The sequence below is a fragment of the Lethenteron reissneri genome, chromosome 10, assembly GCF_015708825.2.
Source record: "Lethenteron reissneri isolate LAM-NWPU_2019-01 chromosome 10, ASM1570882v1, whole genome shotgun sequence".
Taxonomy (NCBI): domain Eukaryota; kingdom Metazoa; phylum Chordata; class Hyperoartia; order Petromyzontiformes; family Petromyzontidae; genus Lethenteron; species Lethenteron reissneri.
Genome location: NC_083788.1, coordinates 1,457,654 through 1,484,927, shown reverse-complemented (window position 1 = coordinate 1,484,927; position 27,274 = coordinate 1,457,654). Strand labels below are relative to the sequence as shown.

At 59.5% G+C, this 27,274-nt stretch overlaps 1 protein-coding gene across 3 annotated transcripts in view; it reads right to left on the bottom strand.

Moving 5' to 3' along the window:
- Window positions 1-27,274, bottom strand: part of LOC133340797 (protein 4.1-like) — a 93,854-nt gene that overhangs the window by 52,004 nt on the left and 14,576 nt on the right. The window contains exon 1 of one of the 3 annotated variants that reach the window (XM_061549197.1): window positions 3,883-4,028. The exons of the other annotated variants lie outside the window; for them this stretch is intronic. The gene's annotated coding sequence lies outside the window, so the exon portion shown is untranslated. Of the gene's footprint in view, window positions 1-3,882; window positions 4,029-27,274 lie in introns of those variants that run through there. 3 annotated transcript variants of the gene reach the window in all.

Sequence of the window (27,274 nt, the reverse complement as noted above, 5' to 3'; positions counted from 1 at the left end):
GTGAGCAGAGGGTCAGGGACTCCGAAAGCACGAAGAACAACCCAGAGTCCAGTCCTACTGATGGTATCATAGGCCTTGACCAGGTCAATAAAGCAGAGATGTAGGTCTTTTTGGAATTCCCTACACCTCTGCTGTAGCAGACGGACAGAAAATATGGCATCTGTGCAGGACCGCCCTTTCCTGAAACCGCATTGGGGCTCCGCAAGCCCCTCCTCAGCGTGCCTAGCAAGGCGATGTTGAATAATCCTTGCCAGGACCTTACCCGGCACACTGAGGAGTGAGATGCCCCTGTAGTTGTTACAGTCTGTGCGGTCCCCCTTCTTAAAGAGGGGGACCACCAGGGCATCCTTCCAGTCCTGCGGAACCCGTCCAGTGGTCCAGACTGTTGTTATGATGTCATATAGGGCAGTCTGTGCACAAACGCCACCCTCCCTCAGCATTTCGCTTGGGAGATCATCTCTGCCCGGTGCCTTCCCTGGTCTCAGACTCCGGATCGCCCTCAGTACTTCCTCAACAGCTGGAACCTCAGCCAGCCACTCACAGGGGGTGACCTCTTCCAATATTTGAGGCACCGCAGCCTCAGCAGGGTTATCCCCACTTTGTGCCATGATGTTTTCCTGGCTGAGAGAATTTCCCTCCCCCAGGACCTCACAGAAATGCTCAGCAAATCTGCAAACCTGTTCCTGGGGGTCGGAGATTGGATCACCGTTTTTTCCTCTAATGATGGTAATAGGTGTGGCGCTGCAGGTTACTTTTTTGATGGAGTTAAATAGTGATTTGTGATCACGGGCCACTGAGGCAGACTCCATCTCCTCAGCAACCCGCGACCACCACCCATCCTTACAACGCCTTACGGCTCTCCGAACTTCCGAGCGAAGGCTGCGGTAAACCTCCTCATTCTCTGACGTGGGATGCTGTAGGCGATGAGAGTGGGCCTGTCGCTTTTTCTCAATTAACCTGAACACCTCCTCTGTCAGCCAGGGTTTCTGGGGAGGTCTGGACCGCGTACCCAAAGCAGCCATTGCAGCTGCATGAGTCACAGTCCTAAACCTCGCCCATTTACCCTCGACATCAGGTGGAGTGGGGGACGATGCCAACCCCAGCTGCAAGCGATGATGAAATTCTCGCTTGCAACTTTCATCAGCTAACTGAGACCAGGCCACTTTTGGTTGGAATGGGATCCTGGGTGTACACCCACCACCGGAGTGGAAGAAAGGCAGGCGCATCTTACAGATGACTAGTCGATGGTCAGAGGACAGATCAGCTCCACGGTAGGTCCTGGTGTCAAGGACATGGGTTCGCATCCGCTGGTCCGTCACTATGTAGTCCAGCAGATGTTCTTGCTTGGACCCGGCATGTATCCATGATGTTGTGTGGATGCGCCGATGCCGGAAGAGCGTGTTGGTAATTACAAGCCCATGGGCTACACACAAATCTAGCAGCCTCCTACCGTTATTATTGAGCTGATCTGGCCCATGCCTTCCAATCACTCCAGACCAGGTGTCAGCATCATGACCAACTCGGGCATTGAAGTCACCCAACAAGATGACTCTGTCCCGAGTGGCCACTTTAGCCAGCACCTGTGACAGGAGGTCATAGAAAGCGTCTGACTCATCGGCTTTGCTTGCATCCCTCCACGGATGTTCGTATGTTTAATTCGTGGTTTAGTGGTAATGAATTGAAGGTGGAGGGGTTACCAGCCCCTCGCACCCGTCCAGAGCCCCCGTTTAGCCACTGTGGTGGTCACAGACGCCATGAGGGGAGAGGCCAATGGGCATTGGCCCTCCCCCCACAGCACTGCCCACGACAGTGTTGCCCGTCCGGCACCGCGAGGAGGTAGGAGGTTGTTTTGCCGGACACCACCACCATCACCACCGCCATCACCACCACCATCACCACCACCGCCGCCGCCATCACCGCCGCCATCACTACCACCACCATCGCTGCCACCATCACCATCACTACCACCATCACCGCCGCCATCGCCGTCACTACCACCATCACGACCACCACCATCGCCACCACCATCACCGCCGCCATTGCCATCACTACCACCATCACGACCACCACCATCACCACCACCATCACCGCCGCCATCACCACCACCATCACCACCACCGCCGCCGCCATCACCGCCGCCATCACTACCACCATCACGACCACCACCATCACCGCCGCCATCGCCGTCACTACCACCATCACGACCACCACCATCGCCACCACCATCGCCACCACCATCACCACCACCGCCATCACTACCACTATCACGACCACCACCATCGCCACTATCACGAGCATCATCACGCTCCGACTCGACAGACACACCGGGCGGTCTCACTTCTGTTTACATTTTTTGAAAGTCAAAGTGATTTCCTGCTCAACTTAGCGCCGAGGTACCGGTCGCCCATCTCCAGCTTACCCGCCCTGCAGAGCCAGTGTTGGAAATTCCACATTCCTATGGCGGGGGGCAGGGGAGAGTCTCCCCACAAAAAAGCCACCGTTGGGCTCCGCCGCACGATGGCACTCACTGTATCGACAACGAGGAAGAGGGACGATGGGTCACCACTCCCCCAGCCTCTGCCCCTCACCGAGGATTTGACCTCGGGAGCCGCTCGCTCTCCCAGTGAGCCACCCCGACCGGTGAGGAGCGTGGAGTGGAGATCGACGCTCAGATACACACACGGAGACCGCCGAGGAGGAGGAGGCGGGGGGGGCTGGAGGAGCAGCCCGTGAGCGACACGCTCCACCGCTCGTGGCGAGAGACGACCTAAAGGTGCTTTCCCATCGCTAACCACTGCCGCCGGAGGTGATGCGACTCGGATACAAATTAGCAACCGCTCTTGAGGGGCGGGGACGGGGGAGCGGCGGCGCAGCGGTGAGCGCACCGCGCTACGAATCCGGAGAGACCCGCGATTCGATTCCGGGCGACGGCTCGCATCGGCGGCGTGCCGTGGACCGGTACCCCTCGTGGGCACCCGCCCCGCCGAGAGGCAGCGACGAGCACGGTGAAGTACGGTCAAAACAACCGCCATGACCCCCACAGGCGTGGGGAAGCCCTCATCCGGCAGTGGACTGACGAAGGCCTGTGAAACGTACGCGTGGAATGTCCCTACCTAATTACCAAATGACCGATGCCGTGGGATGAACACTATAAATTTCACACCATCTACCCCCACCCTATGTAACGGCCCCACAGAATCCATCCGCAGACCTCGCGGAACTTACAGGGTTCCCCGATCACACGTCCGGCTGATCCGTGAACATCGGTCGGACCTCCCCCCCGCACCAATGTACGTGTTGAAAATACGATTATTACAAAAAATACGTACACATCATTTACAGACCCTGCACGTCTTCTCGCCTTGTGGGCCCGTGGGCCCGGCACGTGGCCTCTGCGAAGGCTTCTGGGCCGCGAGAGACGAGGCAGCAGGCAAGAGGGAAAGACCACGAGCAGCCGGATGGAGAGCAACCCCGCGACCCCGCGACCTCTCGACCACGCACGGCGACCGCCACAAGTTGACCGGACAATTCCGGCGTCGCTCGCAAAAACCACGACGCAAAAAACGCGTCTGCGCGCACGCTTACACACACGCGCGCTTACACACACGCGCGCGCGTGCGCTATGACACCTTAAGGCGTTCACCTTCAACCTCTCGCCGCTCTCGCCACTGGCCGCTCCGCTCGCCCGTTTGCGGGCCGCCCTCTTGGGCCCTGTGCTCGGCAAACGTTTGCAACAAAAAACATCGCGAGCGGCCACGTGGCCGAACGTACCGAAGCGCGAGCGGGCACCCCGCCACGTGCGACCCCCGCCGTGGATTGCCGCAATAAAAGGCGCGGGAACCACACGGTGGCGAGCGTTCCACTCGGGAGTGCCGCGCTCACCGATCTGGCGGACACGAGACCAAGGGACAGCCAGACGCAGGAGCCGGACGGAGCCGGACGGCAATCCCGATCACCGCGACTCGTCGCCGCGACGCGGGACAGATCCTCCCAGCTTGGCGGACGGACGGACGCTCCGGCGAGACTGCCGCTTTGCGCACCGCGGAGTTTGCCGTTTGTGGGTTCCGCTTTGTGTAGGGAGGGGGGGCAAGGGGGGGGGGTGCGGGGGGGGGAGCCCCTCCCCCGGTCCCGCATGAAAGGCAGCGCTGGTACTCGTGGCGACTGCCGCGGATTTTTGTTGTTGCTGTCAACTTCCTGCTGGTCGTATCGGCAGTGGCAGGCTGTGTGTGTGGTGTGACCAGCAAAGAGAGCGCCCACAAAAACACACAGAGATAAAGGTCCCCACGTGCAGCCCTTAAAAGACTGTTGGGACAAGTGATGTTAGCGAGCACCTATTAAGGCCGGCACGGCAAGCACAACAGGGGGTGCGTGGCCAGAACTACACCCAACCGCCTTTGTCTCCCCAGTGGTGATGTATACACCGCACGAGGTACGAGGTAATTGAGGGTGCGTAGCGCAGTGCACTTGCTGCTACGCTACCGCTCTAATACCAATACCCGTCAATTCGCCACTAAGTGACGGTGACGTCACCATGGGGGCTGTGCGAGGCCAGGTGCCCTTTGAGGCCATGTGCAATGTCGAAGGCTCGCTGACAGGAGGAGGCCTCGGGACAGATCCAGCAGGTGCCATGGGTTGGTTGACAGAGATAACTGGTGATGCACCAGCTGTACCCCCTACTGTGCCAACTTGCTGCATTTTAGCCGCCCAGCGCTCCGCTCGTTGTTGTGAGCGTCGCTCCTCTGCCCTCTGTTGTCATTGCACCTCCTCCAGAGGCCAATCTTGACACCGCTGGTACCAGTCGTCGGCAAGTCCACTCAGCTACACATCCTCCTGTACCGCATCACTCCATCTCTTCTCCAGTCCATGTCCCGCCCGTTAAGCCCCCTCTATGCGGCCAAACAGAAGCTGCTTGGGCATGCTGTGGCCGGGCTTCTGGGCGATATGACCCAGCCAATGCAGCTTTGCCTGCCGGAGGAGCTCAAGGATTTGTGAGCTCCTCACACAATCCAGCCTGGTTAAACCCAGGATGGATCGTAGGCTGGCCAGCCTGAATGTTTCTAACCGGCGCAGATGTTCCATTAGAGGGGTCCACGTTTCACAAGCATAGAAAAGGAAGGGCATGACTGTAGCCGAGAAGACCCGAAGCTTCCTGCAGAGCGACAGACCAGGTAGCTTCCACACAGCATTGCGCAGCTGATGAAAATATAATGCCGCCCGACTGATTTGTAGTGAGACCTCTGCTATCAGAACGTAGCTAGGTCAAAGGCACACAGAGCTGGTCATAAGTATACTGCCCAGGTATGGGAAACTCTCCACTCTCTCTGTTACTGCTCCATCTCCAGTGGGGAGCTGAGGGGGTGGATTGTTTGGTGGCATAAAATACCAGGCAAGTGCTTAGTTTTGATGGGACTACCGCTCCCCATACACAAGCACATACACAAACAAAGACCCCCCATATAGCCTTAACATACTGTTGGAAATGCTCACACGAGATAAATAACAGCCACTCTTCCCCTACGGTATTTGTCTCTCAAAGTAACAAACAAACGTGCTCATTTATAGAGTTTGCCACGTTGAACTCGGACCGCTTTCTTGCAGAGATGGTTGCCTCCGGCTTCCTCCAAACACGTCAGATGAACACTCGCTCGCCGTCTGAAAAACATCTTCATACGTATAGAACCGCAGAGCGACTGTTGCTGGCACCGGCTCACCCGCCTGGCCAGCCTCACCACTCGCGGCCCTCTTCCTTCCCGCTTAGCGGACGCCACGCGCAATTTGCACGAAGACAACGTCGCGTGGAATGTTCGGTCTGCGTCAATGAACGTAACGTCGGTCTGCGTCAATGAACGTAACGTCGGGCTGCTCATAACCGAGGGTCGCGTTGGGGCCGTGCGGTCCCCGAAGGCTTGTTGTGTAAAAAGTGCGGCTGCGTGTTTTTTCTATCTTTACCACCACCACCACCACCACGCAAGAGGGAACAACGTACGGGGGGCATGAGGCGTTACTGGGTTCTGCGTTTCCGCGCGGTCAGCGCGATTGTCGCGGGCCACGCCAGAATGGCGGGGGGGGGGGGGGAGTTGTACGCAGAGAGGCCGATTGGAAAACTCATTTTCCTCGGTAACTGCTTTTTTGTGCCGTTTAGTTTTTTGTTATCCCAACCACCGCGGCGCCTCCGATGAGCGCGGTTGGCTACGCGGGGTGCGAAAGAAATTCAACGAACCTCCAGTCTGTAACATCTCTATGCTCCCGTTCCCATCCTTTGTGCTCTCATTTCACATCCAACAGACCCTCGAATCTCCCCCCCTCCCACTTCTCGTGTTGCTCTCACGAGGGCAAAATGAAGTGGGGACGAGCGACGCGGCTCGGCACGAAAGATCCCGCTGAGGAAGGCGCGACGCGCAAACCGAGACGGGGCGACCCGCACGCCGCCGGTGAACTACGCACGACGCCGAGGACGCGTCGTCGCTAGCGGCCTTGCGCGACGCGAGGGCCAGGTTTGATGAAGCCGCTGCTGCTGCTGCTGCGTGATGCAGACCTCACGAGATTGCTCCACATTTTAAAATGGGGGGGTGAGGGGGGGGTAAACGTCTGCGGGTTTATGCGCGGTGTTTGGGCGCCGCGATGATTTTCACGCCGCGTTTCGTTTGCCCGGCGGGTTTTTGCCGACTTTGCAGCAGTGACTGCGCCGTGCCGATTGGGTCCCGATTAGGACAAAACCGGTCCAAGCTGCTTATCTCTGCAGCACTGCTTTGATGGCGAGCCGAAATACACGCGGTCACGAGATGTTGACTACCTCGCCTGGTATGCAGGATGTCGTGGGTTCAATCCTGACCCTGATGCCTGCTGCTGTATCCTCGGAGTTTGCGTTTCTCTCTCTCTCTCTCTCCCCGTGGTCGCGTGCACTTTTCTCCGGATGCTCCGGTGTTTCCCTCGACATTTAGGATCAACGTCACGCGCTCAGAGTGTTTGGCTGCTCTCAATGTCCACGCGATGATGAGCCACTTCGCTGAGCCATCTGCTTGTGGCCAGGACGCTTCTGAGACAGAGCTACACAGCAGCTCGGCGGGGCCTTACCTGGCACAAGACGGAGTTGAGGAAGAGTAGAGGACAACAGAAGGGGACTCGCAATGCAGTTCTTACGTAACGCACCAACGCCGGGTGCTCGACACGCCGCGCATTCGCCCCGCCGCTCCAATCGAGCATCGAGGCGGCGCTCGTTCCTGCGTACAGCCCTGAGCCAGCGGTGGCAATTCCTCATTCCTACGGCGGGGGGCGAGTACTGTCCACTTCCCCACAAGGTGGTACTATCTTCTTGGTTCTTTCGGTAAAGTCACGTAGAATGGAAATAATAAAATAATAAAAAGAAAACATAATAGAATAAATTAATATAATAAAAATATTTTATTATTTCCATTCTACGTGACTTTACCGAAAGAACCAAGAAGATGAATCCCTGCAGTCACATCGAAATTTAAGGCGGTACTAGTTTTACCGAGCCCCGAAGGGATGATGGGCCGAGTCAACCCCCCCCCCCCAACCAGGATGCGAACTCACAACCCTGCCGAGACCTCGGGCAGGCTCCGTGCTCCCTCGCTGCTCGTTCCATCGCGTTCGCTCCAGAAGCCTAAACACGACATGCGCATTGCTCGGTTGCATCCCTTGGTATTCAAGCAGCGATCGGAGCGGTGGCGCTTTGGTTAGCGCACTGCGATGAACTCGACGGCCCGAGTTCAACTAAACTCGTAATCCATTTTCATTTGACCAGATAAGGCCTGGCTACAAATGATAGCGCACCAACAAAGTGGCCCATCATCACGTGGAAATGACCAGCAGCCAAATACTGTGACCGCGTGACGTCGATTCGAAATGTAGAGGGGACAAAAAAAACGGAGAAAAATCCCACGCGACCACGGGGAGAGATAGACACGCACTCCAGAAATACAGCAGGCGTCAGGGTCGGGATCGAACCCAAGACCTCCTGTATACCAGGTGAGGTAGTTAACATCTCCTCGCCACAGAGAGACCGCACGAGGCTCAGAGGTGTTCACCACGTGCCGCTGAACGCCGCTGCTGAATGCCGCCACGCACGGCTGTGCGTTTGAATCGACGCCTGCTGTGCAGAGCTTGCCAACAGCGCATCCCCAAACACCCAAGCGCCGCTTCCAATGTGCCGGGATAGCGGTGCTAATAATGATGGTCGTAATAATAGTCATAATTATTCTCTGTGCGTGGCGATCTCTCGCAGGAGGAGGGGTGCAAAGGTCGTGATTGTTCCGCTCACATCGGAATGGGCGCCCTGCGACGCACGCTGCGCTGCCAGGCCGCTCGCTTGCTAACAAGGGCCGTATTATCCAATAGGGCACAGTAGGCACTGTGCCTAGGGCATACTCACTCACCCACTCAGCCAGCCAGCCACCCACTCAGCCAGCCACCCACTCAGCCAGCCAGCCACTCAGCCAGCCACCCACTAAGCCAACCAGCCACCCACTCAGCCAGCCAGCCACCCACTCAGCCAGCCACCCACTCAGCCAGCCAGCCACTCAGCCAGCCACCCACTCAGCCAGCCAGCCACCCACTCAGCCAGCCACCCACTCAGCCAGCCACCCACTCAGCCAGCCAGCCACTCAGCCAGCCAGCCACTCAGCCAGCCACCCACTCAGCCAGCCAGCCACCCACTCAGCCAGCCAGCCACTCAGCCAGCCAGCCACCCACTCAGCCAGCCAGCCACTCAGCCAGCCAGCCACCCACTCAGCCAGCCATCCACTCAGCCAGCCAGCCACTCAGCCAGCCACCCACTCAGCCAGCCAGCCACCCACTCAGCCAGCCAGCCACTCAGCCAGCCAGCCACCCACTCAGCCAGCCAGCCACTCAGCCAGCCAGCCACCCACTCAGCCAGCCAGCCACTCAGCCAGCCAGCCACCCACTCAGCCAGCCAGCCACTCAGCCAGCCAGCCAGCCACTCAGCCAGCCAGCCACCCACTCAGCCAGCCACCCACTCAGCCAGCCAGCCACACACTCAGCCAGCCAGCCACCCACTCAGCCAGCCAGCCACTCAGCCAGCCACCCACTCAGCCAGCCAGCCAGCCACTCAGCCAGCCACCCACTCAGCCAGCCAGCCACCCACTCAGCCAGCCAGCCACCCACTCAGCCAGCCAGCCACCCACTCAGCCAGCCAGCCACCCACTCAGCCAGCCACCCACTCAGCCAGCCAGCCACACACTCAGCCAGCCACCCACTCAGCAGCCACCCACTCAGCCAGTCACCCACTCAGCCAGCCACTCACCCACTCAGCCAGCCACCCACCCAGCCACCCACCCAGCCACCCACCCAGCCACTCACTCACCCACTCAGCCAGCCACCCAGCCAGCCACCCAGCCACTCACTCACCCAGCCACCCACTCAGCCAGCCACCCACTCAGCCAGCCACCCACTCAGTCACCCACCCACATGGTGTTTTTCGCACACTCTCAATAGAGACCAGCGGTGCCAGGGAAGACAGGACCAAATAACAAACGTGTCAGCAACGGCGTCTGTTAAACCGGCTGGACGAAGAACCGCGCGGCACGCAGGCGGAGTGACAGCGGTGGCGGGAGTAGTGACACGGCGGCAAGCAGCAGCAGCAGCAGTTCCAACTGTTGGAAAGTGATCACTGAAGGGCGAAGGAAACAGAAGTGCCTGGGGCCTACAAGAACCTCAAGTCCGGCCCTGCCGCCGGCGATCGGTTGTTGCAGCAGAGCGGACCTCTGGGATCCCCTCCGAGTTGAGCAGCAGGGAGCAGCAGGGGGCAGCAGGGGGCAGCACTTTCCCTCACCCCGCCCGCCTGCCCCAGGGTGTAATTGCTCACCGCATGGCAGTCGAAGAACTCGATTGTCGTGTTTATTCTCACAGGCTGGAATTTAGCCAAGTTGAGTGTATAAATCTAATTGAATGAGGCTACGTTTTGATTTGTGCGTGGGTGTGTGTGCGCGCCGTCACCGAGATGAGACCATCAACTGACTACAACACGAGAGAACCCGGATTAATCTCAGTCTGTGCAAGGTTCTATGCGAGTTGACGAGTCTCTATGCGAGTTGATGGGTCTCTACGTGAGTCGATGGGTCTCTACGCGAGTTGACGGGTCTCTATTCGAGTCTATGGGTCTCCATTCGAGTATATGGGTCTCTACGTGAGTCGATGGGTCTCTACGCGAGTCTATGGGTCTCTATTCAAGTCTATGGGTCTCCATTCGAGTTTATGGGTCTCTATTAGAGTCCATGGGTCTATGTGAGTCGATGGGTCCCCTACGGGAGTCTCTGGATCCATGCGAGTCGATGGGTCTCTACGCAAGTCTATGGGTCTCTGTGTGAGTCTGGGTATCGGATGCGCATCGATGGGTCTGTATGCGAGTCTATGGGACTCGGATACGCATCGATGGGTCTCTATGCGACCGTCACTGTTGACCTTTCTTCAGGGTACGGTTCCGTGCAAGGGCACACGGTGGTTCTTAGTCGTGCCAGCGGCGCCAGCAGCGCAAGTGATTCCACGCGGTCAGCGCACGCTTCGAGCTAACCGAGGTTAATGATTAAGCAGGTGAAACAAACCGTTACTAGAAATTAGATTTTAATTATTGTTTTCCTCTTTCTCTTCGGGTCATTCGGCGGACTCGCTCGCGGCTCGCCACGCGACCTCTGCTTATTTGCATAACCTCCACCACAACCTCCACCACCACCACCTCCCCTACCACCTCCACCACCACCACCTCCACATCCGCGGTGCCGCCGTTAGTTGTGGGCCACAGCTGCCTCGAATCAAACCGCGATGAGGGTACCTCGGCACTTGCTCGCTCGCTCGCGCGGACAACTGCACCGATGGGCATCAAAGTTTCCGATGTCGTGATTCTCGAGGTGCAGTCTGTTCTCCGATAACGCCGCGTGGTTTTCACAACGCCAATTGGATACAACGCGATGATGATGATGATCGCATTTCGAGAAAGCATTTTTTCCTAACGCAGACGCGAATTGGATAGAGCGTAATCGAGCCAACGGAACGTCGCAGCGTGAGCAGGAATAAGCGGTCGTACGGCTGCCCCGGCGTAGCATCATCATCATCATCGTCACACAAGGCATTGGGATGCTGCTGGATTCTGCTTCGGGATGTTACCCACGACCTTCGGTCTTTGCTCGACCAGCGTACGCATCCCGCGGGGTTATTGCGGACCGCGCTTTACCCCCTATGTTCTATATTATTATTCAGGAACGCAACAACTACTACCACCGGGCCGTGACACGGGGAAACCTCCAGACGACGCCGACGGTGGTGGCTGCCGTCGTGTGGCGACGATCGAGTGAGGAGAGAGCGAGCGCGCGTGGGCGTTCGTGCCACTCTCAGAGCGCAACGGCTACTGCCCGGGAAACTAAAACTATTTTCATTTTATTTTACCAGGTAAAGCCTCGCTGGGCTATGTAGTAGCTCTTTTCTGTAAGTGACCTGGCCATCACAAACGATAGCTCAACGAAGTGGCTTATCGCATGGAAATTTATAGCGGCCAAATTCTGTGAACGCGTGACGTTGTGGAGGGGGAAAATATAAAAATCGACGCGGCCACGGGGAGGGAGACACTGCATATACAGCAGCAGGCGTCAGGGTCGGGAACGAACCCATGATCCCCTGCATACCAGGCGACGGAGATAACATCTCGCGGCAGGGGGCGGTGTTGCCTCTGCCATCCCAACCGAGTAAAACGGCCCCGACAATTCACTTTAAAGCAGACGGCGCTCCGTACTTCCATGGTTTACGCGTGCCGCAGTATTAACCAGGGCGGCGAATGCACGACTACCGTCATGCCGTATGGCCAAGTAGGGCGATGGGAGGTCTGAATGACGTGAAGACTTTCCGAATCGTTTGCCGCTCGGCGCGGGGCGGCCCTCGGCACGTTGCGGGGACAGCCGGCACGGCGACACGTGGGGGGGGTTGGCCTCTCGCTCGGGGGGGGGGAACCACGGCGCCATAGAGATGGCGCCGCCGCCACCAACATCGTGGCGGCGGTGGTTTGGTGAAACCCGTCCCACCGCCCTAATCCAGCGTGACCGCCGAGTTAGCGGCAGATGCGTGTGCTTGCGTTAGCGGCAGATGCGTGAGCTTGATTCCCGCTCGCAATCAATAACAGTCGGCAAATATATGAACCTGTCCTGGGCCTCCCTGCAGGTCGACTCAGCCTCAAATGAGTAGCTGGTGTGGTGTGTAAACATCGCCACTGGAGAGGACAAAGGTGGGCGGACGTGGTGTTGGCCACCCGCCCCCTCGTGTGCCGTGACGGCCTTCATAGGTGCTCGCTAACAGCACTTGCCCCAACAGCCTGTTAAGGCTGTACGGGGGATCTTTGTCTTTGTTTGTGTGTGCGTGCGTGTGTGCACATGAGCATGTGTGTGTGTGTGTCCCTAAGCTGCTTTCAGAACAAAACAGTGAACATCTGCCCGTCGCCCTGGTTCGGAATGTCAATTGGCAAACGCTTTGCGATGAAGAGAGCAGCACCGGCGAGACCACGGACGCCAACTCAGAAGACGAAGAAATCTCAACGGCCCCGCCGAGTCGTGCCCGGCGCAACGGGCGCCGTCGCGGTGGCTGGGAGATGTTAACCACCTCGCCTGGTGTACAGGAGGTCGTGGCTTCGATCCCGACCCCAACGGCTGCTGAATATCGTGAGTTTGCGGTGTCTCTCTCTCTCCACTGTGGTCGAGTGGAGTTTTCTCCGGGTCCTCCGTTTTTTTTCCCCTCCAAGTTTAGAATCGACGTCACGCTTTTTTTAGGATTTTGCTACTGCTATAAAGCTCCACGCGATGATGATGATGAGCCCACTACGTTGAGCTATCATTTGTGATCGCCAGGTCGCTTCTGAAAACAAGCTATTTATATGGCTCGGTGCAGGCCTTACCAGGTAAAAAAAAAATGTAGTTTATAGTTTTAGTTTGGCACGAGCAGCAGTAGCAGCAGCCCCCGTGGGTCTATTTTTGCGCGAGTGCCGGGGGCGTGGGTATCCGACGGACGGAAAGTCGTTTTCAACGTCTCGGCGCGACTTCCAAGAACGGAAACCGTCGACGTGGGTCAGCCCAAAGGGCGTCGTCGCTCGCAGGCCGGGGTGGGGGGGGGGCAACGCGCTCGGCGATCGTCTCTTTCCCCGCCGCGGCCCCGGCGTGAGGGGGGCAGGGCGGGCGAGCCGCAGGAGGCGCGGGAGGGGAGAGGCACGCGTGGCGAGGAGGCGCCTGCGGAGGGGGCACGGCACTCCGTCTCAACGACTCGTCGCGCCGCTCCGCAGACGCCGTCTCCCGCGGCGGTGTCGCCATCTCTCAGGGCGCCGCTCACGTCTCTTAATGTCGGGGGGGTGGGGGGGGGGTCCCGGCCGTGGGGGGGGGGGGGGGGGGCGTCTCTCTGGTTCCTACTCGAGCGCCGGTCAAACGGTTACCGAGATTTTTCTGCCGTGTTTCGCTTTGCAGAATCAACCCGGCCGCAGAGACGGTGGTGGGGGCAATGCGGGGGGGGGGGGGGCGGTGGCAGGAGGGACGGCGCTTCTCACCCCCCCCGGCGAGCGGCCCCTTTCACCACAGCACGGGGGGAGGGGGGGCAGCCGTGCCTGCCGTCTGTCATCGGGGCTCAGGAGGGTGGAGGGGGGCTTTGTAATGCGCATGCACGCACACAAGTGGGGGCCCCTCGTTCGGAGCGTTGACGAGTTGAGCGAACATCCTGGAGACCACGCTTGGCCTGTCACTGCTGAGACTCGCCACACTGAGTGACGGGTCACGTAGAGACCCACAGACTCGCAGAGAGGTACGCGGACTCGCACAGTGACACGGCGACTCCCATAGAGACACGTAGACTCACACAGGGACCAGCAGACTCCCACAGGGACCCGCAGACTCACCGACTGTGGACAAGGACTCGTGCCACGGAACAATCCGCAGCCGGCGGTAATTCACACCCGGCCAGGGCGGCCCTGCCTGATTGGGACAGCGAACACCAAAATCACCGCGCAGCGCAACGGTGACAGCGGTCGGCGTCGCTCCGTCCCGCGGAAAGTTGAGCGGCGAATCGAGAGCGGGGTTCGGGGGGGGGGGGGATCGTTTAGCTGCACAAAACCACCACCCCCCCCCCACCGACTCCGACCACTCACTCGCATCTCACTTCGTCACCAGGGGGGGTGAGGTGGCGGAGGGCGAGGGGAGACTTCATCATAGAGGCGGCGGCGGCAGTGGCGGTGTGGGCGCAAAAAATAAAACTGAGCCGATCCTGTGAACCCTTGACCCCCGCGGAAGAGAATGGGGTCCATTCCATGGCCAATCAAGCGTGCAGCGTCACGTGAACTCATTCTTATCACGTGGCTCACCACCCTCCCAGCCAGCCAGCCAACCACCCAGCCATCAATCCTGCCACTCACCCACCCAGCCAGCCAGCCACCCAGCCACCTACCAGCCAGTCAGCGACCCACCCTACCAACCAAACTAGTCACCCCACCCACCCACCCAGCCATTCACTCATACAGCCGCCCACTCGCGGCTTACGTCCACGGCTCCGCCGACCGCAGTCGGATCGATCCGCGAGGCGACCGCGCCGCTCGCTCGCTCGCTCGCTCACAAAGTTCCTCTTTATTTTCTTTTGCCACCTGGCCGTACAAACTTAACAAACGCACTTAATCAAGCCACCCAACTACATCATCATCAACAGAAGCAGCCATGGTCGATCTACCGCTGGACGAAGGCTTCCCCAATCCGTGACCACCGACTTACAATCGCTGACACATTGAAGTTCGCTGCACCACACTCGGAGCTTCTCTTTCCACGAAAACTCACGCTATGCAAGTCCCGGACGGCCGTGCCCTGCCACGCACCTCGACCGACCAGGGCAAGATGATCTTACCATCGGCAGAAGCGCCTAAAGACTGCCGTGACGTTTACAGCCCTTTGTCAATTCACTGCTGGTTGAAGGCGTGCTAATGCTGCGTCAGTCAAGGGGGGTTTGACTGTACTTCACCACGCCGGTCAGTGCGGGTGGGTTGGTGAAGGGGGGGGGGGTGAGGGAGGGGCGGCCAAAGCCTGGCCTTCATCCAGCAGTGGACGGATCATGGCCGATGATGGAAGCGTAGGCCAAAAGCGGTGGCGAGTGCCACCGCTCGCCCCGCTCTGCCAACGGCGCACGCGGCAGGGAGCCGCCGCGTTGGAACTCGGCGACCCCACAGGGCTCCGGCGTGCGCTCGCCGCCCGCCATCCGGCACGCACGACCCCCCATGCAGGCAACGCTGCCCGTTCGTCAAGGAGCGCAAACCGCCACGCAAACTCTCCGGTCAACCTCGCAGCAGCAGCAGTGGCAGCAGCGGCGGTAGCAGCGGCATTTGGTTGACCAACGAACAAAGATGGGACACCGCATTGTGCGGCGCTTTCAGATGCGCTTCTGTGGCCGTCTGGAACGCTCTTCCATCCGATATTAGGAAGCCACTGGGAGCTATGCACTTTTACATCATCAACGAGATTGAAAAACTAATTTCTTCAGAACTACTTTATGTTGTTTAGTTTGTCGTCCTTCCCCGCACCTCCGATTGGCGCCGTTGGCTACATACGCTTGATACGTACGGCGCGTCCTAGCCATCGCGAGCGTGCGTGCGTGGGCGGCGTCGTGTTGAAAGGGAACCTTTGAACCGGGCTCTCCGAGCGAGCGTGCCGCAAGAGAGAGAACGCACCTCCGAGCCCACGCCGGGGGTCTCCAGAGACGCTGCCCGAGTGTGGGCACGAGAACCCCCCCCCCACCACCCCCAGCGAGCCAGGTCCCATCCTCCACGTCGCCCTGGAACGATCATCGGTGGACCCACAGCCTGCGCCATGCTGCGTAGACGTTGCAATTTCGCCGTTGTGGGTTTTCTCCCAGCGCCAAAAACTCAAGACACACAGCGGCGTAACTGGTATTGGCCAAAACATCCCAGTGCTGAGAAATTACCTGCAAATTACTCAATTGGGATCACACAGCAGCAATTTACGATTTAAAAAACATTTATTCTAATTTTTTTTCAGGCAAGGCCCCACTGAGCTACGTAGCTCTTTTTCAAAAGCGACCTGGCCATCAGAAATGATAGCTCAGCGAAGTGGCTTCTCATCACGTGTAAAATGTACTGCAGCCAAAAATGTGGAGGGAAAAACCGGAGGACCCGGAGAAAAATCCACGCGACGACAGGGAGAGAGACACGCAAACTCTAAAAATACAGCAGCAGGGGTCAGGGTCGGGATCAAGATTGCGAGTGTCTATGGTTCTCCATGGGAGTCCGTGGTGTCTATGGGTCTCTATGGGAGTCCGTGGTGTCCATGGATCCCTACGCGAGTGGTGTCTATGCCGGTCTAATTGTGACTGCGGTTAAGTTCAGTGCATCACTCGCATCATGGAGCCCATCCAGCGGAAACCAGATTCCATCGAAAACCCCCTTGCCCCAAGCATCACCGCATGCACGCAGTCATCAACTCGCTCCGTTGCTTTTCAAACATCGTGCGAAAGTAAGAGCGAGCGAGAGTGAAAGCGAGCGAGAGTGAGAGCGAGCGAGAGAGCGAGCGAGAGCAACAGAGAAAGAGAGAATCGCATCGCCGGAAGGGGGCCAAAACTGCTTTGACAAATGCAGAAGAAAAAAAAACATCCGCGTCATTGTGCCCCCTCGCTCCAGTGTCGTGGGCAGAGCCCCTTCAGTCGGACAGAGGGCCCCAGGCATTATTCCCTCCTGAAAGGACCCAACAAACGAACGAATGAATGAATGGATGAAGAGCCACTGCACTGAATCGGCGCGAAAGCCACCATGATCACAGAGCGAGTCCCGGATTAAACCTCACTCCTAAGGGCACACCGCAAGTTGAGTTGTTGTTGTTTGCTTGTTTGTTTGTTCTGGCTCGCGCTCGCTCTGGCCCTGGGCTCTCCGGGCAGAAAGCCCAAATGCGAGTTTGAATCGAGAGAGTCTGAAAGACAGGAAACAGCGAGCGGGCCGGGTGGTTGGCGCAAGAGGGCGGAGTGCGAAATCCGGCACCGCCGAGACCCCCGGCGGCTGCCCGTGGGTTAAATCGGCTTCGGTGACCTGCAGTCTCGGCACGGCCACCGACGGCCACGCGAACCAAACAGACAAAACGACCCTGGCCTCATTAACGCCACTTTCATTCGGTTGAATTCCAGCTCTGAGAAGTCCCGAGGTTCGGCTCGTCACGCTACGAACCTCGCCGTCATCTTTCGCGGGGCGAGTGAGAAGCCGCCGCCCTGCAGCGGCGTGCGGGACCGGAGGGATCTCGGAGGTGGCTTTGTGACGTCCGCTTCTGCGGGACGTTTCTCTGCCAACCCAAGGGGCCGCGCCGCAAGGGGTCGCGCCGCGAGCGGTCCCGCGACGACGGACGAACGATGGACGAACGATGGACGGACGACGACGCGGCGCGGCGCAGAGGGCATGCGCGGAATAAAACCTTGGGGGGAAAACAACGCCAAAGCAAAGAGTGGGGCGACGCGCGTGAGGCGGCGAGCGTGAGGCGACGAAAGGGAGGGGGGGTGGGGGGATTGGCGAAGCGACGCGTACAGTGCGCGCGCGGCTTGGCACCAGATGAAAACATGGGGCAGATTTACAACACGTGTCACAGCCCGGCGTGCGCGATTGCGTGAATACCACGCCAATAACTATAATGCGCCCCTTTTTTCCAGTCCCCTCATTGCGTTTGTTCACCCACGATTCTACGCTCTACCCCGTTCTCATGGCACGACGTCAGCCTGCCACTCTCCATCCCCGTTTCCTCTCCCACGCTCCCTCACCGCCAGGCCCCTCAGGTCTCCCCTTCGTGACTCCTCCACCATCGACGGGGGTTGTGAAACGGTGACCGGTTGCAAAAAAGCGGTCACCGTTTTACAGAATCGGTGACCTGTTGCCGCAGGCCCACTGGCAGCGCCGCCCCGACTCCAGCGTCGGTTTCAGGAAGGAAGCCACCGCTTGGAGCCGACGCGAGCGCCAGGAGATGTCATCGAGCGCGCGTCGCCTCCGGAGTCCGTTCCACCGCCCACCGGGGCGGCCGCCTCGGTTTCTGGATGGCGGCGCCAGCACAGCGGGTTACCGATCAACGCGGGGAAACCCGCTTTGAGTAGAGTCCCAATCGTTTGAACCATGCCCGGACGTGCACTCCAGAGAGAGAGAGAGCCGATGGCTTTGATTAACACAAAACAAAAGGCTTCCACAAACATGCAGAGTGCAGCGCTGGCGGCCGCTGCTGCCTATGGGCGAGGACCGTACCGGACACGCGCGCGTGGGCGGGCGAGCCATGCCAGTGTGTGTGTGTGTGTGTCAAGACGCCCGCACGCGAGAGAGAGTGTGTGTGCGTGTCAAGACGCCCGCACGCGAGAGAGAGTGTGTGTGCGTGTCAAGACGCCCACACGCGAGAGAGTGTGTGTGTGTGTGTAAACACGAGCTTGCCGCAGGCCAACAGGTCACAGGGGACCGAAGCAATTAGCCGGGCGGGCGAGCCCGACACAAACAGCCGGCGGAGCCGCGGCCACGAGACGTAAACACGGCCAGGCGGCCTCTCCGGGGGATGCGTGACAGCGACGACGAGTGGGGGGCGAGTGGAGGGTGAGTGGGGGGCGAGTGGGGGGCGAGTGGGGAATGGCACAAGGGCCCCTCGCGGCAGCGCACGTCGCGCCGCTCGCGATCGCTCCTCGCCCAGCCGACCCGGAGCCACCCACGATCAGCGCCGGTCGCGAGCGTGGAGCGCGTCGCCCGGTGACGCCGCCGCCTTCACCGCTCTGCGGCGGTGCACAAGCACGGCCAACACGGCAGCTCAGCTCGTTCCGTGTCATATATGTAACGGGCGACGTTTCGGGGAACAGGTCCTTAAGTTGTGCTCTGAAGAATAAAGCGTTCATGAGCTATGGAGAAGGCCCGCTGCCCGTGACGTATTTTTTCCTTTCAAGGCCACTCACGGTGCGACCGACGAGCAGGATTCTCTATGGAGAATCTCCACGCGGTGCATCGCCGCCTCGTGACGATGCGGAGCAATCACCACGTCACAATCACCGCGTCACAATCACTGCGCTCGTCACAATCACCTGCACACAGCAACGCTGCTGGATCGCGCGGACCCCATGAGTGGCTTGCCCCCTCCTCCTCTCCCTCCTCTGCAGATGGAGATGCCACGTGTTCTTCATGTTCTGCAGTAGATGCCACTGGTTCTTCATGTTCTGCAGTAGATGCCACTGGTTCTTCATGTTCTGCAGATGTAGATGCCACTGATTCTTCACGTTCTGTAGATGTAGATGCCACTGGTTCTTCACGTTCTGTAGATGTAGATGCCACTGGTTCTTCACGTTCTGTAGATGTAGATGCCACTGGTTCTTCACGTTCTGTCGGTGTAGATGCCACTGGTTCTTCATGTTCTGCAGTAGATGCCACTGATTCTTCACGTTCTGTAGATGTAGATGCCACTGGTTCTTCATGTTCTGCAGATGTAGATGCCACTGATTCTTCACGTTCTGTAGATGTAGATGCCACTGGTTCTTCACGTTCTGTAGATGTAGATGCCACTGGTTCTTCACGTTCTGTAGATGTAGATGCCACTGGTTCTTCACGTTCTGTCGGTGTAGATGCCACTGGTTCTTCATGTTCTGCAGTAGATGCCACTGATTCTTCACGTTCTGTAGATGTAGATGCCACTGGTTCTTCACGTTCTGTAGATGTAGATGCCACTGGTTCTTCACGTTCTGTAGATGTAGATGCCACTGGTTCTTCACGTTCTGTCGGTGTAGATGCCACTGGTTCTTCATGTTCTGCAGTAGATGCCACTGGTTCTTCATGTTCTGCAGATGTAGATACCACTGGTTCTTCACGTTCTGTAGATGTAGATGCCACTGGTTCTTCACGTTCTGCCGATGTAGATGCCACTGGTTCTTCACGTTCTGTAGATGTAGATGCCACTGGTTCTTCACATTCTGTAGATGTAGATGCCACTGGTTATTCATGTTCTGCAGATGTAGATACCACTGGTTCTTCACGTTCTGTAGATGTAGATGCCACTGGTTCTTCACGTTCTGCAGATGTAGATGCCACTGGTTCTTCAAGTTCTGTAGATGTAGATGCCACTGGTTCTTCATGTTCTGCCGATGTAGATGCCACTGGTTCTTTCGAACGGATCTCAGGAACGGAACCCGTTGGTAAGGTCAGAAAGTTTGCGTACTTCGTATACATCGAGGCATTACTGTAAAAGATTAACAAAATGTAGTCCCTGCGCTTGATTTGCGAGTTTTGAGAAATTCTGAATCCCGGTATGGCCACCACGCCGGGCCACCACGCCGGCCTTCCCCCCCCCCCGCTGAGGTCACCTCAAGAGATTTCACAAGCAGTGCCTCTTGACCTCGGAATCAGAGTCGGTCAACCCTGGGTGACCGCGGGCGACCCCAGGTGACCCCGGGCGACCCCAGGTGACCCCGGGCGACGGGCGAGACGCCGACGCGGGGGTAATGTGCGGAACGGCTCGACCAACGGAGCCGCAAGAACCTCGCCGGCCGGTCGGTACACGGGGCCCGGTGTCGCGTTACCGTGCCAGCAGCGTGGGGGGGGGGAGGACAGCGCGGCGGGAGGGTGGACAGCGTGGGGGGGGGGCAGCGCGGGGTGGGTGGACAGCGCGGGGGGACGGGGGGACAGCGAGCCGCGGGATTTGCCGGCTGCATCTGTACGCGGCGCGGGCGCTCGCTCTGCTAATCCACCCTAAGGTGGTTTAATCCCACGACAAAAACATCGCAATCCCCTAACGAGTAACGAGGAGGGGGGGGGGTGGCCGCTGGGATCACTGACGAGGAGGCGGCAGCCCGCCGGGGCGACGCACGTGACCCCGCGCGTAGCCCCGCGCGTAGCCCCGCGCGTAGCCCCGCGCGTAGCCCCGCGCGTAGCCCCGCGCGTAGCCCCGCGCGTAGCCCCGCGCGTAGCCCCGCGCGAACCGCACGAACCGCACGAACCGCACGGCGGCAGTGCAGTGGGTGGGGGTGGTGTTGCAGTGGGTGGGGGTGGCGTTGCAGTGGGTGGGGGTGGTGTTGCAGTGGGTGGGGGTGGCGTTGCAGTGGGTGGGGGTGGCGTTGCAGTGGGTGGGGGTGGTGTTGCAGTGGGTGGGGGTGGCAGTGCAGTGGGTGGGGGTGGTGTGGCAGTGGGTGGGGGTGGCAGTGCAGTGGGTGGGGGTGGCGTTGCAGTGGGTGGGGGTGGCAGTGCAGTGGGTGGGGGTGGCGTTGCAGTGGGTGGGGGTGGCAGTGCAGTGGGTGGGGGTGGTGTGGCAGTGGGTGGGGGTGGCAGTGCAGTGGGTGGGGGTGGTGTTGCAGTGGGTGGGGGTGGTGTGGCAGTGGGTGGGGGTGGCGTTGCAGTGGGTGGGGGTGGCAGTGCAGTGGGTGGGGGTGGTGTGGCAGTGGGTTGGGGTGGCAGTGCAGTGGGTGGGGGTGGTGTTGCAGTGGGTGGGGGTGGTGTGGCAGTGGGTGGGGGTGGCGTTGCAGTGGGTGGGGGTGGCGTTGCAGTGGGTGGGGGTGGTGTGGCAGTGGGTGGGGGTGGCAGTGCAGTGGGTGGGGGTGGTGTTGCAGTGGGTTGGGGTGGCAGTGCAGTGGGTGGGGGTGGCAGTGCAGTGGGTGGGGGTGGCAGTGCAGTGAGTGGGGGTGGTGTTGTAGTGGGTGGGGGTGTTGCAGTGGGTGTGGGTGGTGTTGCAGTGGGTGGGGGTGGTGTTGCAGTGGGTGGGGGTGGCGTTGCAGTGGGTGGGGGTGGTGTGGCAGTGGGTGGGGGTGGCGTTGCAGTGGGTGGGGGTGGCGTTGCAGTGAGTGGGGGTGGTGTGGCAGTGGGTGGGGGTGGCAGTGCAGTGGGTGGGGGTGGTGTTGCAGTGGGTTGGGGTGGCAGTGCAGTGGGTGGGGGTGGCAGTGCAGTGGGTGGGGGTGGCAGTGCAGTGAGTGGGGGTGGTGTTGTAGTGGGTGGGGGTGTTGCAGTGGGTGTGGGTGGTGTTGCAGTGGGTGGGGGTGGTGTTGCAGTGGGTGGGGGTGGCGTTGCAGTGGGTGGGGGGTGGTGTGGCAGTGGGTGGGGGTGGCGTTGCAGTGGGTGGGGGTGGCGTTGCAGTGGGTGGGGGTGGTGTGGCAGTGGGTGGGGGTGGCAGTGCAGTGGGTGGGGGTGGTGTTGCAGTGGGTTGGGGTGGCAGTGCAGTGGGTGGGGGTGGCAGTGCAGTGGGTGGGGGTGGCAGTGCAGTGAGTGGGGGTGGTGTTGTAGTGGGTGGGGGTGTTGCAGTGGGTGTGGGTGGTGTTGCAGTGGGTGGGGGTGGTGTTGCAGTGGGTGGGGGTGGCGTTGCAGTGGGTGGGGGTGGTGTGGCAGTGGGTGGGGGTGGCGTTGCAGTGGGTGGGGGTGGCGTTGCAGTGGGTGGGGGTGGTGTTGCAGTGGGTGGGGGTGGCAGTGCAGTGGGTGGGGGTGGTGTTGCAGTGGGTGGGGGTGGCAGTGCAGTGGGTGGGGGTGGCAGTGCAGTGGGTGGGGGTGGCAGTGCAGTGAGTGGGGGTGGTGTTGTAGTGGGTGGGGGTGTTGCAGTGGGTGTGGGTGGTGTTGCAGTGGGTGGGGGTGGTGTTGCAGTGGGTGGGGGTTGGCGTTGCAGTGGGTGGGGGTGGTGTTGCAGTGGGTGGGGGTGGTGTTGCAGTGGGTGGGGGTGGTGTTGCAGTGGGTGGGGGTGGTGTTGCAGTGGGTGGGGGTGGCAGTGCAGTGTGTGGGGGTGGTGTTGCAGTGGGTGGGGGTGGTGTTGCAGTGGGTGGGGGTGGTGTTGCAGTGAGTGGGGGTGGTGTTGCAGTGGGTGGGGGTGGTGTTGCAGTGGGTGGGGGTGGCAGTGCAGTGTGTGGGGGTGGTGTTGCAGTGGGTGGGGGTGGTGTTGCAGTGGGTGGGGGTGGTGTTGCAGTGGGTGGGGGTGGCGTTGCAATGGGTGGGGGTGGCAGTGCAGTGTGTGGGGGTGGTGTTGCAGTTGGTGGGGGTGGTGTTGCAGTGTGTGGGGGTGGTGTTGCAGTGGGTGGGGGTGGCGTTGCAGTGGGTGGGGGTGGTGTTGCAGTAGGTGACGGTGGCAGTGCAGTGGGTGGGGGTGGTGTTGCAGTGTGTGGGGGTGGCAGTGCAGTAGGTGGGGGTGGTGTTGCAGTGGGTGGGGGTGATGTTGCAGTGGGTGGGGGTGGTGTTGCAGTGGGTGGGAGTGGCAGTGCAGTGGGTGGGGGTGGTGTTGCAGTGGGTGGGGGTGGCAGTGCAGTGGGTGGGGGTGGTGTTGCAGTGGGTGGGGGTGGCAGTGCAGTGGGTGGGGGTGGCAGTGCAGTGGGTGGGGGTGGTGTTGCAGTGGGTGGGGGTGGCAGTGCAGTGTGTGGGGGTGGTGTTGCAGTAGGTGGGGGTGGTGTTGCAGTGGGTGGGGGTGGTGTTGCAGTGTGTGGGGGTGGCGTTGCAATGGGTGGGGGTGGCGTTGCAGTGGGTGGGGGTGGCAGTGCAGTGGGTGGGGGTGGTGTTGCAGTGTGTGGGGGTGGCGTTGCAATGGGTGGGGGTGGCGTTGCAGTGGGTGGGGGTGGCAGTGCAGTGGGTGGGGGTGGTGTTGCAGCGGGCGCGCGCTGCGTGCCACCACAAGGGACGCTTGTTAACCAGCGCCGTGCAGTTGTTCTTGAAATAGCTCAGAGAGACGATGCTTCGCGTTCACACCGTATGGCGTTAGCGCTGCCCGTCTTGTCTGCCGGTGCGGGATGGCGGCCGGTGGACGGCCAAGAACAGCGCCGACGTCATTCATGCAAACTCTGACCGTCGGGGGGGGGGGGGCTCGAGGTATAGTGCGCTAACCACGGCGCCACCGCTCCCCAACACGACCCCGGTGACGACCCGCGTTCGCCGGCCATGCCGAGTGTCGTCCGCCACCATGTCCGACGTTTCCGCGCCACGCCCTTGGGGAGCGTCTCCACCGAATGCGCCCAAACACCCGGTGACCCGGTCAATTCCTCTTGCTCCGCGCGGCACTTGTGGCACGCAGCAGCCTTCCGAGTGGCGAACAGATTTTTTTTTTAAATGACCCGAAATCTTTCCCCCACCCCCCACCGTCCAGACCCAAGTTTAGGATTCGTTAAGACCCGGGGGGTTCCGCGGGAACGCCGACCGCCGAGTTGACGCGGCACCGCGTGGGTTGACCTCGGCTCACCGCCGCCGCCGGCAACGCGTCCCTCGCCCGCCCAGTCGATCCGCGAGCCGGGGGCCGATCACCACCCCGGCACCGCTCTCGCCGACCCCCCCCCCTCCACCCCGCCGCCGCTAATTAGGAGCGGCTTTCTCCTCCCAATCAATCGCCAACGAAACGCTCGGACTCGTCGCGGACCCAACATGGTGGGGGAGGGGGGGGGTTGGGGATCGCTGGGCCCTGCCGCACCAGGGCAGCGACGCGACCAGCTAAGGCTCCTCATCTCCTGCTGGCACGGCCCGAGCCGAAAGTCGGGCCCTCACGGCACGGGTGGTTGCCGCCGGTTCTTTGCCGTACCGAGCCGTTGACCCAAACCGTGGTGCACCGCGCGGCGCCGTCGGATGCGCTTACGCGGCCGTCTGGAACGCTCTTCATCACGATATTAGGAAGGCCGTTGGGAGCTGTGCGCTTTTAAATCATCATCCAGATTGACAAACTCATTTCTTTAAAACAGCTTGTTGTTGTTGTTGTGTTTAGTTTCCTCTCCCCGCCCCTCCGATTAGCACAGTTGGCTACACACAGTGCCAAAGCAATTCTACGTACGTAGACAAATACGCCGGCGTGGCAAGGCGTCTGAATCTGGATCGGGGCCAAGCAGGGCCAGGGGTGAGGGGGGGGTGAACGATGCGCGCCACGTCAGTCGGTACGCCGCGAGGACACCGCCGTCACCTTCACGCATCTCGGTGGCGTCACCAAAAACAAAGATCCCCCGTATATCCTTAACAGACTGTTGGGGCAAGTGCTGTTAGCGAGCACCTATGAAGGCCGGTACTGTGGCACACGAGGGGGTGGGTGGCCAGCACCACGCCCGCCTGCTTTTGTCTCCCCAGTGGCGATGTTTACACAGCGCACCAGGTACTCATTTGAGGCCGAGTAGACCTAGGGGAGGCCCAGGACCGGATCGAATAATCGTCACCGGTGTTGGCCGTGAGCGAGAATCGAACTCGGGTCGCCGGGTTCGTAGGACAAAACGCTAACCGCTACGCCACCGCTCCCTGCACACATGCGCGCACTTGCTTCTGCGGTGATAATTGTCAGTGGAAACGGGATTTTTCGCAAAAACGGTGGTAAAGAATTGGACCTGTGGGATCAACAAACGGTCAAGTGAAGTTTCGCACCACTCTAACTTAACCCACCCGTGCTGCGTGCCGACCGAGGCCGATGCTGCGGCGAAATCGTCGCCACGGGGGGGGGGGGGGGGGGAGCGCTATCTGACTCTACAGTCGGGGGGCCCTGTGGGGCTTTTCCATTTGGGTCATCCCGAATGCCCCAGTGTAAACAATTTGAAAACAAACTTTGCAAAGCGCGATAAGCGCAGGGCGCACGTGCGGCAATCCCGTGGGACGCTCGCTTCAGCAACTATACGCGCAGGCAGAGGCGGCTAGCAGATGTTAACTACCTCGCCCAGTATACAGCAGGCCGTGGGTTCGATCCTGACCCTGACGCCTGCTGCTGTATATTTGGAGTTTGCGTCTCTCTCTCTCTCCCCGTGGCTGCTTGGATTTTTCTCCGGGTCCTGCGGCTATTCCCTCCACATTTAGAAACGAGCGTTTAGAGTATTCGGCTGCTGTAACTTTCCACGTGAACTAATGTTGTTCGGGTGAACGAACGTTCGGGTTTTACGAAATTTCGCGTCCAAATGAAATCGAATTTCCGCGTTCGCGAAATTTCACTCCGGCCCCGCGCGCCGCGAGGTCATCGAACGAGGCTGCAACACCGATCCACACCGGCGTCACGGCAAAGCCTCAACATCGCACCGCTAGTCATTCCAAAGTCGCGAGTTACCCGAAAATGTATTGTTTTTTTTCACTTAATATTCTTAAATCGTTTTAATACTCGTCAGTTATTATAATTCCTTTGTATTGTAAAAAGTGAGATAGGGGTGTAGTTTTAGGTTTTGAGCAGAGCTGGAATGACAGTCCAAAACACATCCCTAACTTTAAATATTAACTTAATGGGAAAAGCCATTTTCTATTTTCGAAATTTCGTCTTTGCACGCGCTTTTTGAAAGAACAGATCCCCTTTTCATAAAAACGAGGGATGCCTGCGCGTGCTACGCGTGGCACGACAGCTATGAGGATGAGGGAGGGGCTTCATCTGCATATTAATTTCACCGTTGTTTACCATCTCCGCAACGACGTTGAAGATAATTTTGCATCAATATCCTCCGCTTGACGTTCATTATCATCATCATCGCGGCAACGCCCCCCCCTCCGCCAGGCGTCCGACATCGTCATCATCGTCCGTGCGATTCTCCACGGCCCACAAAGCCGCGCAAACGGCCCAGGGGAGCGAATGCGCGAGCACGGCCGCCATCGCCCCTTCTCATGATAATTCAAGCGCCACCTCCCATTCTCTCTCCACATCCTCCTCCCTTTCTCATGGCCACACTCTCACAGCACTCCCTCCTCCCCCTCTGCAACCTCAATGAGTGGAATTCTCACCAACGGCTGGCCGAATAACACGCAACACAAAAGCCACAAAAACCGTAACAAGTAATTTCCCGCCTTCTCCAGTGGGATCCAATCAGCGCCCGAGGCATCGGTGCTCATCTCCTGTTTGCAGCCCTCATGAGCCTGTGGATAGAAATTCCACATTCCTATGGCAGGCGGGGGAGCGGTGATGAGTCAATCCGGAGGACAAACACTGTCGACTGCCTCCCAAAAAAAAGAGCGACTATTTATTCGACCCCGGCGGGAGGAAGGTTGGGCTGAGTGAACCCCAACCCGACCGGGGCTTCAACTCACGACCCCCCAACCGGGAGCCGCTCGCTCTGCCACCGAGCCACGGCGTGGCCGCTGCCCGACGGGGAGCGCTGGCAAGCTCCTTGCGCCGTGCCGACGGGGCAATGCGAGACCAGGGCCGGATTAAGGTTCTTGTATTGTCGGCCTTCAGTGATAACTCTGTACAGTTGGTACTGCCCAGCTAAAGATGATTAAATATAAACGGTCTCCGATCGACCATAGGACAACACCGCTGTCTTGTCTTGCCTTGCACTGATATTACTCCCTCTTGAGAATGAGATTGTGAAGATGTTATTTGTTAATTTTGTGAAGAAATGTTCTCGA